Below are 18,711 nucleotides of genomic sequence, written 5' to 3'. Positions count from 1 at the left end.
AACCTGTGATGATGTACCCATACGCCTAAGCATGAACTGAGAAATACCAACAAAACAACAAATAAGCCCCTAAATCGTATACATTAAGGTCCACAATCCGCTCGTGTACGTATACACAAAATATTTACGTCCACGGATATATATACGATAACAAAACGTATAGGTTATTTTGAAGCGCGAGTGGTTCTGTAACTGAAGTGCTAATTTATTCACAGTCTATGCTAAAATAATAAGATCGTATCTGTGAAGGTTACTTTTAAACTTTTACGGCGTTTTCTCACCCTTTCAAGCATGCATATATACATATATGTTTGTATGTGCGTATGCAGGTATGTATATATATATATATATATATATATATATATATAGAGAGAGAGAGAGAGAGAGAGAGAGAGAGAGAGAGATACATACATACATACATACATACATACATACATACATACATACATACATATACACACACAAACACACAAACACATACACTGATGCCTTGTGATTTTAATTTGGTAGATGGAAACTGTTGAAGCCCTTTTGTATGTGTGTGTGTGCGCGCGCGCATGCGTGCATGTGGGCGTGCGCTCGCACGTATTTGTGTTTAGCTTTCACCGCGTCATAATCGGCGTTGGTTTGTTTATATCCCCGTAGTGTATCAGTTCAGTAAAAAGAATTCGATAAAATAAAATGAATATCAGGTTTTATAATATGCACCGGGGTCGATTTGACAAAACATATTCCTTCAAAGTGGTGCCCCAGCATGGCCGCGACTCGATGCCTGAAGCACGTAAAAGGATAAAAGAATAAACGAACAACAACAAAAAAAGCATCATTTCATCATTGCTATCAACATTGTCATCGTCTTTTTTCGATCGTCCCAGTCAGAGACATTTAACGAAACGTAACTGAGAAGCATTAATCAAACAGATCGTTAAACAGGAACAAGACGTTTGGAGTCAGTGTATGATAATTGTGTTTGTCAAAGGAACATGTTTCGATGGTACTGTATTCTATGCTCATGAGTGAGTTCACGGTTAATTTCCTGTTTCCTTTTTTCACTCCACTTCGTTTCCTTTATTATTCCATAGTAATTTTACTCTAAATACGTTGTTGCATTGTATTCTATTGTGATTCATTTTGTAAATTGGTCTTATCATCAACGTCCGTGATGTTGTTGGCTTGACCGACTTGGCGGGAGGGAAGGGGGTAAAATAGCAGGGAAAAGAAGACGACTGAGAGATGCAATACGATGTTTTGTTCGCTGTAGACGATTCACTTTCGGTTTCTCGACAAGAGACATCGACGTCTGTTTGTGTAATTGTGCAATTTATGTAAGTCACACACATACACACATACAATCGCGCGCACACACAAACACAAGTCCATGCATACTGTTACACATATTCATATATATATATATGAATATGAATAAATAAATATATATATGTGTGTAATATATATAATATACATACATTATATATATATATATATATATATATATATATATATATACCTTTGAATATATTTCAATGTGTGGGCAAAGATATATGCAGATATATACAATTGTTGGTGCACGTGTGCATATATATATGTGCGCGTGCATATAACTACTCCAATATATTAGAATCATATTAGCTACTGGAAGCACATGTACAATGCTAGATTCCCTTCCACTTTTTGCTATTTTGTGAAATATACTTAATTAAGTATCAAGGTCTTCCCTCGTACATTAGCAAACATGAAATTGTTTATCTCCGTGCTACCGGCCTGAAATCTTACCTTCACTTCGTAGCTAATTGCTTTCGTTAAGCATTCTACATTAAGAGGAAAGTTCTCATTTGTCATGCAGCTATAATAAACTTCCTGAATGTTCTTCTAACTAATCCTTCGAAATTTAGTCTGCATTAGTTCCCTAATATTTTTCTTGCAGTTGTAGCCATTTCGTAGACTTACTCAGTGGTGACCATTTGAGACGTCTTTTCTTGATTAGAGCTAATAATTTCTTGCTATATTTGATTTTACATTTTTTATTAAAGAGAGGGATCAACCAGATTATAATGCATGTTATATGTTTGCTTTGTTGCTGCGAATGTAAGACCTCAGGGAGACAGCACGGTCACACAATAGTCAAACATAGGTTTGAGAGAAGACAGCTTTAAAATCAATTTCCTCACTAGTATATCCATCTTCTAGTATGAGGAAAAAAGAAATACCACAGCATTATCTAGACATATATGGCACTTGAAAGACAGATGAACTATGTCGATAAAAACGCGTCCAGTCTACAACCAAATAAGTTATGGCAGCATTTGAACCCAGAATGCAAAGATTGGAGCAAACACCACAAAACAACCGCTTCGGGGGTTTTACAATTACGCCCATCTATTGTTCAGGATTGGTTGCCTTTTCAAAGTTATGGAGTTAAAAAGCTAAAATTGCTGCTGTTATTATTGCTTTGGTTAATATTAAGGTAAGCTCTGTGATCGGAGCGGTAACATATTTGACCAACCTATTTTAAATTCAGGTATTGTATACCGTCTACCATCAATTTTCTCATATATTCTTCCACAAAATAGTTGACAAGGCATAGTTCTGTGACGGAGGCTTTGTTTTCGAGGTCCCGTGTGTTTTCTACAATACCATGCTCGCTTAACTAAAACCATGAGTGCAATTTAGTAGGCAAAATTGAGAGAAATCCAATTGTATATATCTGTGTGTGTATGCGTGTGTGTGTGCGCGCGCGTGTGTGTGCGTGTGTGTATTTATGAATATATCTATGCACAGCATAGCACATATGCACAACACAGTGTATATCAGAAGCCTAATATAAACTTAGAGCAGGCATAGGCAACCTTTTTCCATGTGTGGGCTGGATTAAGTTTTCTCACCAAAGTCGTGAGGCAGAGCCCTAATTATAGACTTACAAAATATGTATACAAGTGCTTATACAAGTATTTGCTTTATAATATAAAAAGGATATTAAAATAAGGGGAAGAACTAAACAATTTATTAATATAAATCAAATGTAGTTGAATCAGTAAAATAATTTATTCATTCTCATAGAAAATAGCCATGAAACATTATTATAATGGGATATTTGGGTTGATATTTCTTCGCCAACATCTCGGTGTTTGAAGAAATGCTAGAGGTGGCTACTCTCAAGTTATTTTCAAGATGATTATCAGTTATTCTTGATCTTGCTTTGGATTTAGTAGATTTCATTTTTGAGAATAGCTGCCCAAATTTATGTGCTCCCAAAGAGTAACATTTTCTTTCTAGCAAAATCCACGATCAAGGGGAAATTTTTTCTGGGTAGGCTTTTATAAAGCTCTATTAGTGAATGATCTCTCATTTCCCGTTTTAAATCTTCATTCCCTTGGATTTCAATTAATTCCATCTGTAATTCCTCGGGAGCCTGATCAATATGATATCAAAAGGTGAAGAAAATATACGTAGATTTGTTTCTTGTGATCTGAAATCTTGAAATTTGTTATTGAAATTTTCGTTGATCAGTTTTACTTCATCTGCATAAGAAGTACAATCGATTTTACCATGAATTGCCAATGTTGGGAAATGGAATGTATTACAATTCCTGAGCAACTTCCCATAGTTGCATTTTATTTTGAAATGTTTTGATATGACTCTACGACTGATGAATGAATTGGCCTTCTCCTTGCAATTTCAAATTAAGGTCATTAAGATATGAAATAAAGTCAACAAGAAAAGCAAGACCACATATCCAGCCATCATCACTCAATTCAGGCGTAGACTTTCCTTTCATTTCCATGAATGTAAAAATTTCACTCCTCAGATCATAAAATCGTTTCAACATTTTCCTTCGCTCACCCATCGCACCTCACAATAATAAACCAAATCTCCATTCTCTGCCTCGATATCCTTAAGAAATTCTTTAAACTGACGGTGGTTCAAAGCTCGAGTGACCTGGCGCACAAATTATCCAATGAAAAATGTATAAATCTTTTGTGTCTATATTCATAGAAGCCAATTCCGATCTGATTTTAGAAACTAAGCCTGCTTTACTACCAACCATAGCAGGAGCACCATCTGTTAATAAACCATAAGGTTTTTGAAATGGAGATTAAATCTGGCCGTTAACATTTTCAATTCTTGAAAAATATCCTCTCTAGTGGTGGTATCTTTCATTCACCGAAGACCAAGCATTTCTTCTGTGATATTTAAATCTTCTCTAACTCCTCGTACAAAAACCCCAAGTTGAGCTGTATTTGACACGTCAGTGCTCTCATCAATAGCTAAAGAAAAATATTTAAAATACGAAGAAAGTCTTTTCAAGCCTAATTCTACATTAGTTGCAAATTTGTCAATCTGTCTTGTTACAGTTCTACGAGACAAACTAATTTTATCAATTTCTTTTTTTTTTTTTTTTTTTTTTTTTTTACCTGAACAAAAAATTTCAGCTATTGCTTGTAGGCATTCTTTTACAAATTCACCATCGGAATAATTTTTCGAATGTTTTGCAATTTTCTCGCTAATGATATAACTAGCACGAATAATATTTTCGGTGTCTTCGCGTCTCTTGACAAAAATTGTCAGCCACTCTTTCAAATCTTTTATTAAATTTTCAACTTTTTCTTTCCTACGTTGACCTTGAAAACTTTCATAATGAGACGAGTATTTGGAGATGTAGTGTCTTTTTACATTATATTCTTTAATGATAGAAACTGATTCTGAGCAGAGTAAACACACTGGTTTGTCTTTGATTTGTATGAAAAAATAATCATTGGTTCACTTTTCTTGGAACACTCGGGATTCGTTATCCACTTTTCTCTTTTTTGATGACGACATTTTAGGGTTGGATAATTTGAGGAAAAAATATACATAGTGGTGATAAATAACGGAGCATATGTTGGAGTGTGAAATATAAACTTTATATAAGGAAAATACATACTTGATCAAAAGAATAAGAATGAAGCGGTATGTTGCGTATGGCTGATATTCTCGATAGTCAGTTGTTTGGATAAATGCATCTGAGTTGAGTTATTTCTGATCTTTGAATATTAGCAAATTAATAGGCTTGGAATGTCTCGAGTTAGTAGCTTGGTCGTTCACTAAAGTGGTTCTTGGTTTTGAGAGAAGTTGAGTGAGTACATAAATGACATGTTGATCATTCGTTAGTGTCGAGAAGAGATAACCTTACGGATTGAAAGTTAGCTATTCACTGACTAGTAGGGCTTACGATTAGTTTCATTTTATTACTGATGTTTCCTGCCTCTTTTTCAGGGAGACATGAGTTTCACTTTCTCTGTTTTGATTCTACGAATTTAGTCCTTTCACCTTTCCTAGAATTTTTGTTAAAGTGCATTCCACGAAAACTTGTTTCGCTTTTGCCTATTTACTCTACAAGTCAGCCAGAGTAGAAAATTAAGCACTTCACGACCATACTACTACAGGTCTCCGCGGGCCGTAGGTTGCCCATGCCTGGTTTAGAGTAATACAAATCTGGAGTTTCTTGAAGTTGTTGCTGTGAAGCTTCCAATAAATATGATTATACAGAAAAGTAAATGAGAATATTATCATGTGTTTCTCTGCTCGTAGAACTCTCATCAGAGAATAAATACCCTTCTCATCTTCTTTATGGCGAAAAGAACTAACAACAGGTCGCTATTTAAATCAACCGCAATCAAGAACTTAGCTGTAGCATCCAGATTCATTTGTACACCATGCGTTTGTATCGCTGGTGTGATTAAATAATTAATCAGCTTTAAAAAGCTTCGCTGTAAAACTTCAAATAGGTGTCAATACTATTCACTTTGCACACACAAAGATATAGGAGATTGTCCGTATATGATTCACAGTTCATTGGCAACTTATCAAAAGGTAAGAACCCCTTGGTTCTCTACGCACGAAGAAAACCTATAACAAATCACTGCTTAAATAAACGATACTTTCAAGTAATTCACACCCAATTATATTTATATCTAATGAGTTCTACCTCTTACAGCATTTTTAACCGAAAATGCAATACCGGAAACTTTTCCTTGTGGTTCGAGCTCTTTCAAAGAGAATGGTTCCATTACTAGTCTGACGCTTTCACAGTTAAATTTTTTTAACTAGTCATGAACATTGAAGTAACAATGTTTGATCTTTAACGGACTTTATCATGTATGTATGTATGTATGTATGTATGTATGTATATATGTAAATCGCTGTTTATAATTTTTCGTTTAGTTTGCCGTCATAACGACATCTAGATCGTGTTCAAACATTAAATCTTCATCTTCGTTTTAAATATTCCACTCAAATCTAAAACCTGTACCAGTTGTTGTTTGTCACCATCGTCATCAGCATCATCAACATCATCATCATCGTCGTCGTCCTCTTCGTCGATGTTGTTTTCATCATCATTATCATCATCATCATCATATCAGCATCAACAGCTACAACATGACCATCATCATTATCAACAACATTATCAGCAAAAACATTGTCGTTATTGTATGCGTTGTTTTCATGTGTTGTTATAGTAAACTTTTATATGTGTTTATATGCCCATGCGGTTGTATATATATTTGAGTTTACATTTTTATATATATGAACGTCAGCATGTATCAACGTTTGAGTGTGTGTCTACGCGTATGTGCCTCTGTGTGCCTCTGTGTGTGTGTGTATGTGTGTGTTTACGCGCGCGTTCGTGCGTGCGTGCATGTGTGTGTAATTTTTGTGTAAGTTGTTTTTGAATGCGCTTCTTTGAGGTGGGTGATCGTGTTTGTTTATTCTCGTTCCCCGTCAATGTCGACATCCAGATCATGCTTAAACGTTAAATTGTCATTTTTGGTTTTAAATATTCCACTCAGATTTCAAACCCATGGGCCGCCTTATCCCTCTTTTACCTTCATATTTTCCAACCTTTTTACATTCTCTTCCCTTAATTCGATTATTAATCTAAATCTAATTTCGTTAAAAATCCAATACGCTCTACTCTCTCACGCCCACCTCTCTTTATCTCTCTCTCTCTCTCTCTCTCTCCCTCTCTCTCTCTGCTCTCCTTCTTTATCAGTCTTCTTCGCACTCTCTTTTGCATTATTTTTCCTTGTTTCTTACGTTCTTATCTTGGTGAATAACTTTAATAAGATAACTACATAAAAATAAACGAAAAATGATTTTATATTTCACAACAAAATCCATATAGATGCCGAGCTATTCGTGAAATTATAAAACAAATAAATAAATAAATAAATTGAAAATTCTGATTTATGAGAGCGCGAGAGTAAAGAAAAAATATATATGATTTATCGTTAGTTCTGCCAACTTCCAATAATTATTAAATTATTTAGTTAGATGCTATTTGCTTTATTTATTCAATTATTTATTTATATACATATACATTTATTTGTTAAATTATTTACTTATTCATTTATATATTTCCTTAGTTTCGGCTTAGGTTTCGGTTTTGTTTTCTGTCTTCGACTCTGAAATTTTAATTCTTGACTTGAACCTGACTTTCTTATCACTTGGCATTCACATTTCTTGCGTTGCCGTCTATTTACTGAAAGGATAATCTTAAGTATATGTATGTACTTGAATATGTATGTGTATATATATTTATATATATATATACACACACACAAACACGCACACACACACACATATACATGTATGTATACGTATGTAATGTATATATATATATATATATATATATATATATATATATATGTATGTATGTATATGTATGTATATGTATGTATATATGTATATATGTATAAGTATATATGTATGTGTGTATGTGTGTGTGTGTGTGGGTGTGGGTGTGGGTGTGTGTGTGTGTGTGTGTGTGTGTGTGTGTGTGTATACGAGGAGAAGTCAAAAATTATCCACACTTTTGCCATAACATATCTTTATTATTGTCATACTGCTTTCTGCGCATGCGTGCTTATAGTTGGTACTATTGTGGTCACGTGATCGAAGTTTGAGCCTGATCGCGACATTTTTCTTTCTGGATATGGAGTGTAAGCATAGCCGCTCCACTAGCAATATGCACCAAAGAAGAACAAAATGCAGTGATCCCATTTCTCTGGTCGGGTGGTGTGTCAGTTGGTGAAATTCATCGGCGGCTTTTAGCACAATACGGGGACAGTGCACTACTGACTAGAAGTGTGTATGAGTGGACTGAGAAGTTTAAAAGTGGCCGGATAAACGTTACTTACGAAGAGAGAGCAGGACACCCGTCAACCTCCACCACTGACGAGAAGATTCAGCGAGCTCGAAAGATTGCAATGGTGAACCGGCAATCGTTCTCTGCAGATTAGACATGGTGTTGCCTATCAAATCATCCACGATGAGCTCGGCTCCATAAAGTCTGTGCAAGTTGGATGCTAAGAGAGCTTACTGCAGAGTACAAGCGCAAACGTCTTGAGGTCGGCCAACGTTTACTCGATCACTACAACAATGAGGGTGAGGAAATTTTGAGCAGAATTGTCACAGGAGAAGAAACATGGGACCACCATTATGAGGCAGAACCCAAAACAAAAAAAACAAAAACAGAGTATGGAGTTGAAACATCCTGGCTCGCCAGCGACGAAGAAATTCAAGACTCAGTCTTCCGCGGGAAAGGTGATGCTAACCCTTTTTTTCTTTTGAGGCCCAAAAAGGCCTATACTGGAAAACTACCTGGAAAAGGGAGGTACGATCAACAGTGCAAGATACAGTGTTTTGCTGGCCAACAAACTGAAGCCAACAATTCGCACTAAACGCCGAAACTTATTGTCGAGGAAAGTTTTGTTGTTGCATGACAATGCACACCCACACACGGCCGCCCAGACCGTTGAAACCATTAACCAATTTGGTTTTGAGAAGCTGGAACACCCTGCCCAAATCTTACCCCTTCCAACTATCATATCTTCGGACCACTCAAAGATGGTTTACAAGGTCATTGATTTCTCACAGATGAAGATGTGAAGTAAGCAGTGCATAAATGGTTGTACGACCGACCAAAAACCTTCTTCTTGGAGGGAATATGCAAGTTTGTGGACCGCTGGGCCAAGTGCATCGAGAAAGAAGGAGACTATATAGAAAAATGACGTACTTGATTATACCCTGCTTTTGTGCGAATACATTGAAAAAACAAGACTGCGTATAATTTTTGACTCTCCCTCATATATATATATATATATATATATACTAATAGAAACAGGTTTCAAAGAAAAAACTACACGTGGCATAAATAGGGGGACAGTAAAAAGAAACAAAGAAAACGCACACTAGGCATAAAAATAATGGCTTTTTTTAAAGAAAAAACAAAGATATATACATACAAATAAATGATTTGAGGTGGAATTAAGAAGTATAAAAATCATTATTATGAGTCAATATAGAAAGTCATACCGGTTTCGTAGTCGCTGTTCACTGACTTTGAATCAATACGGTATTAGGTCTAATACTACCTAAGTGAAGAAATTACATCCAAGGGAGGTAAGCAGTTCTGAAAGTGATGCAATTCAGGTAGATGTGAGTTAATAGAATATGAATGGTATATGGGATGTATGAGGATTAGTGGGGCTATTGGTATTAGTAAGGTTAGTTGTGTCCTGTATTAAGTTGTGTTCATGTTAAGTTGTGGTTAATATTTACACTGGGCAACAATTTTTTTTTTTTTTTTTTTTTGTCTGGTGCCTGGAATATTTCAATGAATTCCTAAGTGATTTTGCTTGCTAAATTCAAAAATAACTTCAGTTTTTCTCTATCAGGTCTAGTTTTCTGACCAAACCTGATAGAGTAAGTATTTTATTCATACAAAAGGCATATAGTATGAATCTATAAAGAGAGCGTAACACAAAACAAAACGAAGTACAAATAAAAATTGAAAATTGAAAATGCACATTGGTCAAGATTTTTGGCAGAGAATTCAAGGAGTAAATTTCCCCTTCTTTGTGCACCGTGAATGTTGAGCAACCGGAATATCTCGTTTTAAACACAATCAATAGTCTGCCATCATTACAGCGTTCTAACGTCCTTGATACCAAGTTTCCATCTCCTTGATGACCTGATGGAATCGTTCGCTTTGTTCATCGCTAACATCTAGATTTTCAGGGAAAAAATCAAGATGACTAAAAAGATAATACATTTTGATGCTCATATTCGCGCCAATATCACGAAAAGTTGGTAACAAGATCTTTATAGTTTTCACTTTTATGTTTCTCAAAGAAATTTTGCACTACTTCTGCAAACGCTGGCCAAGCTGATGCTTCATTTTTGCTCCTTACTTTCATGAAATGTGTGTCCTTCAAGGGCTTACGGTTTTGTGGTCCATCAAAAATCCCTGCTTTAAGTTTTTCAGTCGTCAAGTCTGGAAATACACTGCAGATATACTTGAAGCACTTCCCATTTTTCTCAAGAGCTTTGCTAAATTGCTTGATCAATCCGAGTGATATGCAAAGGGGGGGAAATGATCTTGTCTCGCTCAACTAAAGATTCTGGCAGCTCTACATCAAGTCATATTTGTTCGAGGCGGCCAGTCTTTCTTAACATAGTGGTTTCTTTGGTCTTTATTGTCCCACATGCAAAGAAAGCATGGGTATTTGGTATAACCAGATTACTATCCCATGAGAAAATATTCACTATCTTTAAGTCAATGCAGATGACCCATTTATGATCATGATACAGCATCTTCTCTAAAACTAACTTAATTTCTTCATATTTTTCCTTCAGAGTTGTTGAGTGGCTGGGTGGGACAGAGCCATACACATTTCCGTTGTGCAACAATATACATTTGAAACTACGCTTAGAGCTGTCTATGAAAAGACGCCATTCCTCTGGTTTGTATTCCTCAATGCCAAGTTTATAAAGAATCCCACTAACATCTCTGCAGTAAACCAGCTCTTCCTCTTTTGGGAAAATAGAAAGGAGCTCTTCATGCCGACTCCGATATAATGTTATACGAACACCATTCTATAGAAGATTCTTCTCTTTCAGTCGAGAAGCCAACGGTTCTGCAGAATTTTTTGGGTGGTTCAAGTCACAAACTAGATCGTTCAACTCTACCTGGGAGAATAGCTGAAGCAGTCTCAACTGAAAAGTCTTGACCTCTAGTGTCTTCTTCATGTAATGAATCTTCGTTGGTTGAGAGTAAAGTTATCTGAGGCAAGACATTGAAGACAGAAACAGGAAGCTCTTTATTGTATGGAACCGGTCTAATAGCAGAGGCAAGATTAGGATAGACAAGTGTTTGTCGATTTTTCCGGTTAATATCCTTCAAATTTAGGTTACAAAAATAGCAGTCGTCCGCGTGATTATAGGGATCCCGCCATACCATTGGTATAGCAAACCTCATACTTTTCCTTGTCCCTTTAGACCATTGTCGCAAATGTTCTGTACATTGTTTGCAGACACTATGCAGTGCCCAATATTTATCTAGGTCTCCCAGTTTGACGCCAAAATATGCTATATATACCTCTTTCAACAAAATCAATGATGTTTTTTCGATTTTCAGGTAATGCTTCCCAACCACATGTTTCCAGGTTCAGTACCACTGCGTGGTACCTTGGGTAAGTGTCTTCTACTATAGCCTCAGGTCGACCAAATCATGTGGGTGGATTTGGTAGAAGGAAACTGAAAGAAGCCCGTCGCATATATATATTTGTGAATATGTATGTGTGTAAGTATATATATATATATATATATATATATATATATATATATATATAAAATTATAATACAGGGTATCAAGAGATACCACCACGCTGAAAAAATAGCAGTCAAATCCTGACTCCAAAACCACAATAAATGTCCGCAAGGCACGATTAGCGAAGACGAAGACCAAATAAACCAGTAAAAATAAGATAATTTCAAATCCTGGATTTCTGGCTTTGCATAAATGCTCTGCCTTCATCAGTGAAATATACTCAAGTACATAAATACAAATACATGCATATAAACAGTATACTTACATATACGGACGTATACATACATATATATAAACGTATGCATGTAAGTATGTATGTATGTGCGTGTGTCTTTGTGTCTGTGTCCCCATCATCACTTGACAACCGGTGTTGGTGTGTTTACGTCTCCGTAACTTAGTGGTTCGGCAAAGAGAACGACAGAATAAGTACTAGGATTTTAAAAAATAAGTCCTGGCTTCAGCGTAGCCACAGTCAAATGACTAAAACAAATTTTAGAATATAAGAATATAAGAATATAAGAATATACATTCTTAAAGCACCATCATAATTTCAAATTGCTATATAAACATTTTGAAGATAAAAAGAAAAACATTGCTTGAGTGTGATAATAGCATTTAACCGTAACTCGATCTTTTCATTTAAAGTAATGTACTTGTTAAATTTATCGTCTATCCACATCCTCCCGCTTCTATGAAGAGTTCCTCTTCTTCCTTCAATTGATCTGCTTTTTTCTTCTGTTCTTCCTCTTTTCACGTCATTCCATCACCTCCTCCTTTTCCTTCTTTTCCACTCAAGTTGATGTTCTTTTCTCAGAAACTGAACCCAAAATGAATATTAACCCTAAATGCCTCACCCTCATTTACCGATTTCTCATTTGATATTTTTTTTTTGTGTTTACTATCTTCAATTACTTAAGTCGTCTGGTATCGTTATCCTTGTTGTTGTGTTGATGGTGGTGGCGGCTATTCTGAATACATGCATACACACACACACACACACACACACACACACACACACACACATGTATGCATATTCACTTGGTTTATTGAAGCCTGCTGAGAATCACAGTAAGATTTCCTGTGTTATCTCCCCAACCCTTACAACTCACTTATTTTAGCTAGTGTTTGTAGGTTGATTGACTGGTCCGTTAGTTGGTTGGCCGGCTGGTTTGTTGGTTGTTCTTTTGCGCGCATACGCACACACACACACACACACACACACATACACACACACACACACACACACACACACACACACACACACACACACACACACACACACACACAACAAGTATCAACAAACAAGCAAAAGTGTTATTATTACTACTTTAAAAGGCGATCCTTTTTAACCTATGTTCTCTCATAAGAAAGCCTAGAAAGAATGAACCAATAGAGACAGGAAGGAGTGTTGGGGTTTTTTTATGTGTGTGATCTGTAGGAGGAAATGCTTGAGCCATGCAGGCCAGGTCAGCCATAACAGAAGTCACAGGAATCAACCCCTTGTAAATTGTAAATTTTTCACAACAGAACATGTGCAACCAGAAGAAAGTTGTACCATTCAGTTGGAGGATGTCAAAAGATTTCGTGCTATGGCACCTGTTCCTTCTGCCAGCCAGCACAACTGTGCATTATGCAATAAAATGTGCAAATTTTTGGCAGGGCTCAAGAGACATATAAGTGACTCATATTGCATTATCAATGACGCGTTTCAATAATTCTTTCTAGCAATGGCTTTGCTCGTATGCAAGAAATCAGCCACTATGTATGTATGTATGTATGTATGTATGTATGTATGTATGTATGTATGTATGTATGTATGTACGTATGTATGTATGTGTGTATGTATGTATGTATGTATTATGTATGTATGTATGCATGTATGTATGCATGCATGTATGTATGTATGCATGTATGTATGTATGCATGCATATTTATGTCCAATTTTTCCTGTCTTGGTTTGTGTTTGCTACCTTGCAATCCTCTGTTTAGTGGGTTAATACACTACTCAGGAAGAAACTATTCTAATTGTGCGTCCTGCCTTATCTTCGAAACGCCTAGTTTAGAATAGAGGCAGCTGATGAAGGAATAATTCCACAAGTGGCTTGTTTGTTTTCCTATGTGTTCGTTCCGTTGTCTGTAGTTCATTTTTCTAACTTTCTGTACCCGAATATGCAACTTTATACACATGTAGATGTAGGTATGTACATATATGTGTGTATACATGCATATGCTTATATATCCTTTGCATTATATATATATATATATATATATATATATATATATATATATATATATATATATATATATATATATGCACATATATATACATATATATATGCACATATATATACATATATATATATGTATATCATGTGTGTGTGTATGTGTGTGTGTGTGTGTGTGTGTGTGTGTGTGTGTGTGTGTAATAGATATATACATAATACATATATAGATATAGATACAGATATGGAATATTGTCCAATATATACAGATGTTTTAAATATTTTTAAAGCCAAAACAATGCAACTAATTAACATTATATTAACATGATACTAACATATTTCAGGGTTAGGACTCATTCTTGAGGAAATTTATGGATATTTATTGAGGAAAGCTGTTGTTTGCTAATGCTCTGCTCTGTTGTGTGAAATCAAATAGCAACAACTTTTCTGCGTAAATTTCCTGAAGAGTCCTATCACTGAAATATTTTAATATCAGGTAATCATACGAATAATCGACCTGTATTATTAATTTTTCGTAACTTGCATTGTTTTGGCTCTAGGAAATATTTAGAGCAAATATATTCACATGTGTGTGTATGTGTGGGGGCGTCCGCATCTATCTATGCGTGTATGTATGTATATATATATATATATATATATATATATATATATATATAAAATTATGTATATTTCTTCTATCTTAATGAATAAAAATTCTTCTGATAGAATAAATGGGTTAATAGAAACCAATGTAGCAAAGAACACAAAATAACTGTGGTTTAGTTCCTGTTTTTAAGGCAGGAACTCCTTGAAATTTTGGGTATTTGAGTATATTTAAGAATTTAAGGATTGGAATAAACGCATGTTATAATTGTGTATGTATGTGTATGTATATATGTATGTGTATGGGTATGTGTGCATGTGTATGTATGTGTATGTACATGTATTTGTGTGTATGTATATATATATATATATATATGTATATGTATGTGTATATATATATATATATATATATATGTGTGTATATGGGTATGTGTGTGTGTATCAGTATGCATGTATATGTGTGTGTTTGTGTATGTGTATTTATGTATGCATGTACGCTCTCACATATTTATTGGTATGTGTTGTCCAACCCACTATCCGGCAGCGTCCAATTCTCTAACGGTTTTTTTTCAAATGAATCAAGTCATAACCTTATCCATCTATTGTTTTCATAATCGGTCATAATGTCTTACGTTTAAGATGATTCCCATGCTTTCCCTGATGAGAAGGTTACAATTTTAATATCAAAGATCCCTATGGATCACACAGGTTGTAATCCTTTGAAGCATATGTAGGAATAAAGTTTGCAATTATAACATGCGTTTTCTCCAATCCTTAATATATATATATATATATATATATATATATATATATATATATATATATATATATATATATATATAATATAAATAATATATAAATATATGCATATACCCATACATATATGTACTTACCTACATATATAAGTATATATACATGTATATATGGGTACAGGACATCAGAAAAAAAAGTTGAACACAATGAGAAACGAAAACATAAAAACAAAAACATAGAAAACGAACTTTTTTTCCGAAAAAAAAAACAGAAACGAGACATGCAAAATAAAGAATATACCCCTTCGTCAGTTGTCCCTGTTTCATCTACTCCGCGCTTGTGTGTGTGTGTGGGTGGGGGGTGAGAGACGAGAAAGTCAAGGCAGAAAATGTTAAAATGATTTTATCATAAAAAATATTTTAGTACCAGTTTCAGTCATTAAGACTTTTTCAACTCTAAGTATGGAAAACAATTAAATTTGGAAAAATTAAATGAAAAGTTTTTTAGAAGAATACCAGACGTCCGGAATCTGATTCCGATTCCCCTGTTACAATCCTCAAATGCATACCAAAGCAATGTGGCAAAATATATAGAGAAAAGTGTAGGGGCAGGAATATCTCCCTGTTTTACACCGTTGTCCACTGAAAATTCATCAGATAGATTACCATTAAAAAATACCTGAGCTTTCATGTTGTTGTGCAATTTCTCGAAGAGGCTCACAAAATGTGTCGGGCAACCAAGTTTGCACAAAACAATCCACAGTGCGTCCCTGTTTACCGTGTCAAATGCCTTAGTTAGATCTATAAAAACCTGGTATAGTGGCATTTGTTCCTCTAAACATTTCTCCTGAACCTGCCTTGCAGAAAATACCATATCCATCGTTCCCCACTCGGATCTGAAACCACACATATATATATACTCACACATATATATACATATATATATACATATTTATATATATATATATTTATATATGTGCATACATACATATATATATATATATATATATATATATATATATATATATATATATATATATATACAGACATACATACACACATACATACATGCATATGAATGTAAGTACTTTAAAACCTATCTGCTAATGCAGTGGTTCCCAACCATTTCACTACCAAGGACCCCTTTCAATATGCCTACCCTTATGTGTGTGTGTATATATATATATATATATATATATATATAATTTAGAGAAAAGAACAACAATTCCTGAACTCTTCCATGAAAATTCACAGTCACATATAGAAAAATTTAATAAGTAAATACACTTTACTTATTAAATTTTTTCTATATGTGACTGTGGATTTTCATGGATGAGTTCAGGAATTGTGGTTCTTTTCTCTAAATTATATATTTATATATTATATACTGTGAGACTTAATTTAATTTTAATTTTGATAAATTAAATTAAATTGAGTGTTTACCTGTAAATTTGGATTTTTATCCCTATTATTATAATTATTATTATTATTATTATTATTATAATATATATATATGAAATTTTGAATTTAGTTCACGGACGCCCAGTACTACCTTTGCGGACCACAGGTTGGGAGCCACTGTGCTAATGTATTGCTCTGTTTTTGTAGTTTTAGCCCCAGCATCTTTTTGTCACTAACGTGATTAGTGTAGGTTTGTGAAGTAGGAGCGAAATATCACTCAAAACAAGACCCTGCCATCGTAAAAACATACGAAATTGTGTACCTCTGGGCTAACTGCATATAGGGATGCATATAACCGAGATTGTCGGGCAGAAATCCTTTTGATTATAGGTCAGTCGAATCAGGCCTGATCTGCGATTAAACTTCAAAGACACCAATAACTGGAGCGAAACCTCTACATAGCCATTTGCTCTGTTAGAAACGGCAGCTATATCTCCTTCACATCACATCCTTCCGACTTATATCATGGCAGGGAAAAATTACGTAATATAGTCCTATACACGACTGACAATAGAGGCCGATCATATTTAGAACGGTTTTCATCACATATCTACCTCTATCAGAGTTGACCTGACGCTAACAACAATAGTTGTTGCAATGTAGCAGCTGTAACGAGAAACTTTCAGCATCAATCGTCTGCTACTTTTTTTAAAGCATTTTGCATGTATGCATCTATGTGCGTGCATAGATAGACAGACAGACATACAGAAAGACAGATAGATTGCGTATATATATATATATATAAATATATATATACGCTTGTTTATACACATCTATATGCATGACCATACAAATGCATTTATATGTGTGTGTGTGCGCGTGTGTGTGTGTGTGTGTGTGTGTGTGTGTACACAAATGCAAGCAAGCTCACACGCACGCACATTCACACATGTGCTTTCGTGTATATTGGTACATGCGTAGTGTATGCGACATACTCGTACGAGTCTATATAGACAAGTAAGTATACACTATAAATATAAATATAAATATATATACACACACACACACACACACACATTTACACCTGTGTGCATATGTGTGATTATGTGTGTGTGTGTATTTTTGTGAATGTGTATGCATGCGTCTGTGTGAGCATGTGTGTAAAAATTATAATCGCGAATCAATACTAACGAGGCCTTCCGTCTAATCAATCTGCTGTATACGTTCAGTTAATGCTTTATGCTGAAGATCCTCTAGGCTAGAAACCTAGTAACCCTTAATTCGCAGTTCCCATGTTTTTTTTTTCCTTCTTTATCCCCAAATCAAATTATAATCCTGTTCGTTTATGTTTTTTCTTATTCCATTAAGTGGTGCCTCTTAGTTTGAACACTCCACTTCGGATTTGCTTTCATTATTGCTTATTGGGTTGGTTGATTTTTTCGTTTTTATTTATTTATTTTTTTGTTTTTGTATGTTTTCTTTTGACTGCTCTAGTTGCCGTTGTTATTATTTCTGTTGTTATCATTATTATTATTATCATTATATGTGACATTAACGACGTGTACGTATTGTTGGTTTTTGTTTTGGTTTTGTATGGGTGTTATCTTTTTTTTTTACGTTTTTCCATATTTATTTTGCTTTTATTTTTTACTCAGTTTGTATCTATCCAAATCCTTCTTTATTGCTTGTTTGTAATACCAGCTCACGCCCGTAAGGATATTTTCTGTTCGCTCACATATACAAGATGCTTACATATATATATATATATATATATATATATATATATATCGCTTACATATATATGTGTATGTATGTATATGTATATACATATATATATATATATATATATATATATATATATACACACACATATATAAATATGCATGTATATACATATGTATATATACATACATATAAGCAAATTATATGTGTATATAAGCACATGCATTAATGCACATGACACACACATAATGTACACTCACACATATACATGTGTATGGTTCACTTAATGCTCACGTATTAAAACTCGCACTATCACATACAAAATCAATTACACATTAGCACACACATGCATACATACAAA

This window comes from Octopus bimaculoides, chromosome 6 (assembly GCF_046866305.1).
Source record: "Octopus bimaculoides isolate indiv1 chromosome 6, ASM4686630v1, whole genome shotgun sequence".
Classification (NCBI taxonomy): Eukaryota; Metazoa; Mollusca; class Cephalopoda; order Octopoda; family Octopodidae; genus Octopus; species Octopus bimaculoides.
This window is presented reverse-complemented; position numbering follows the sequence as displayed.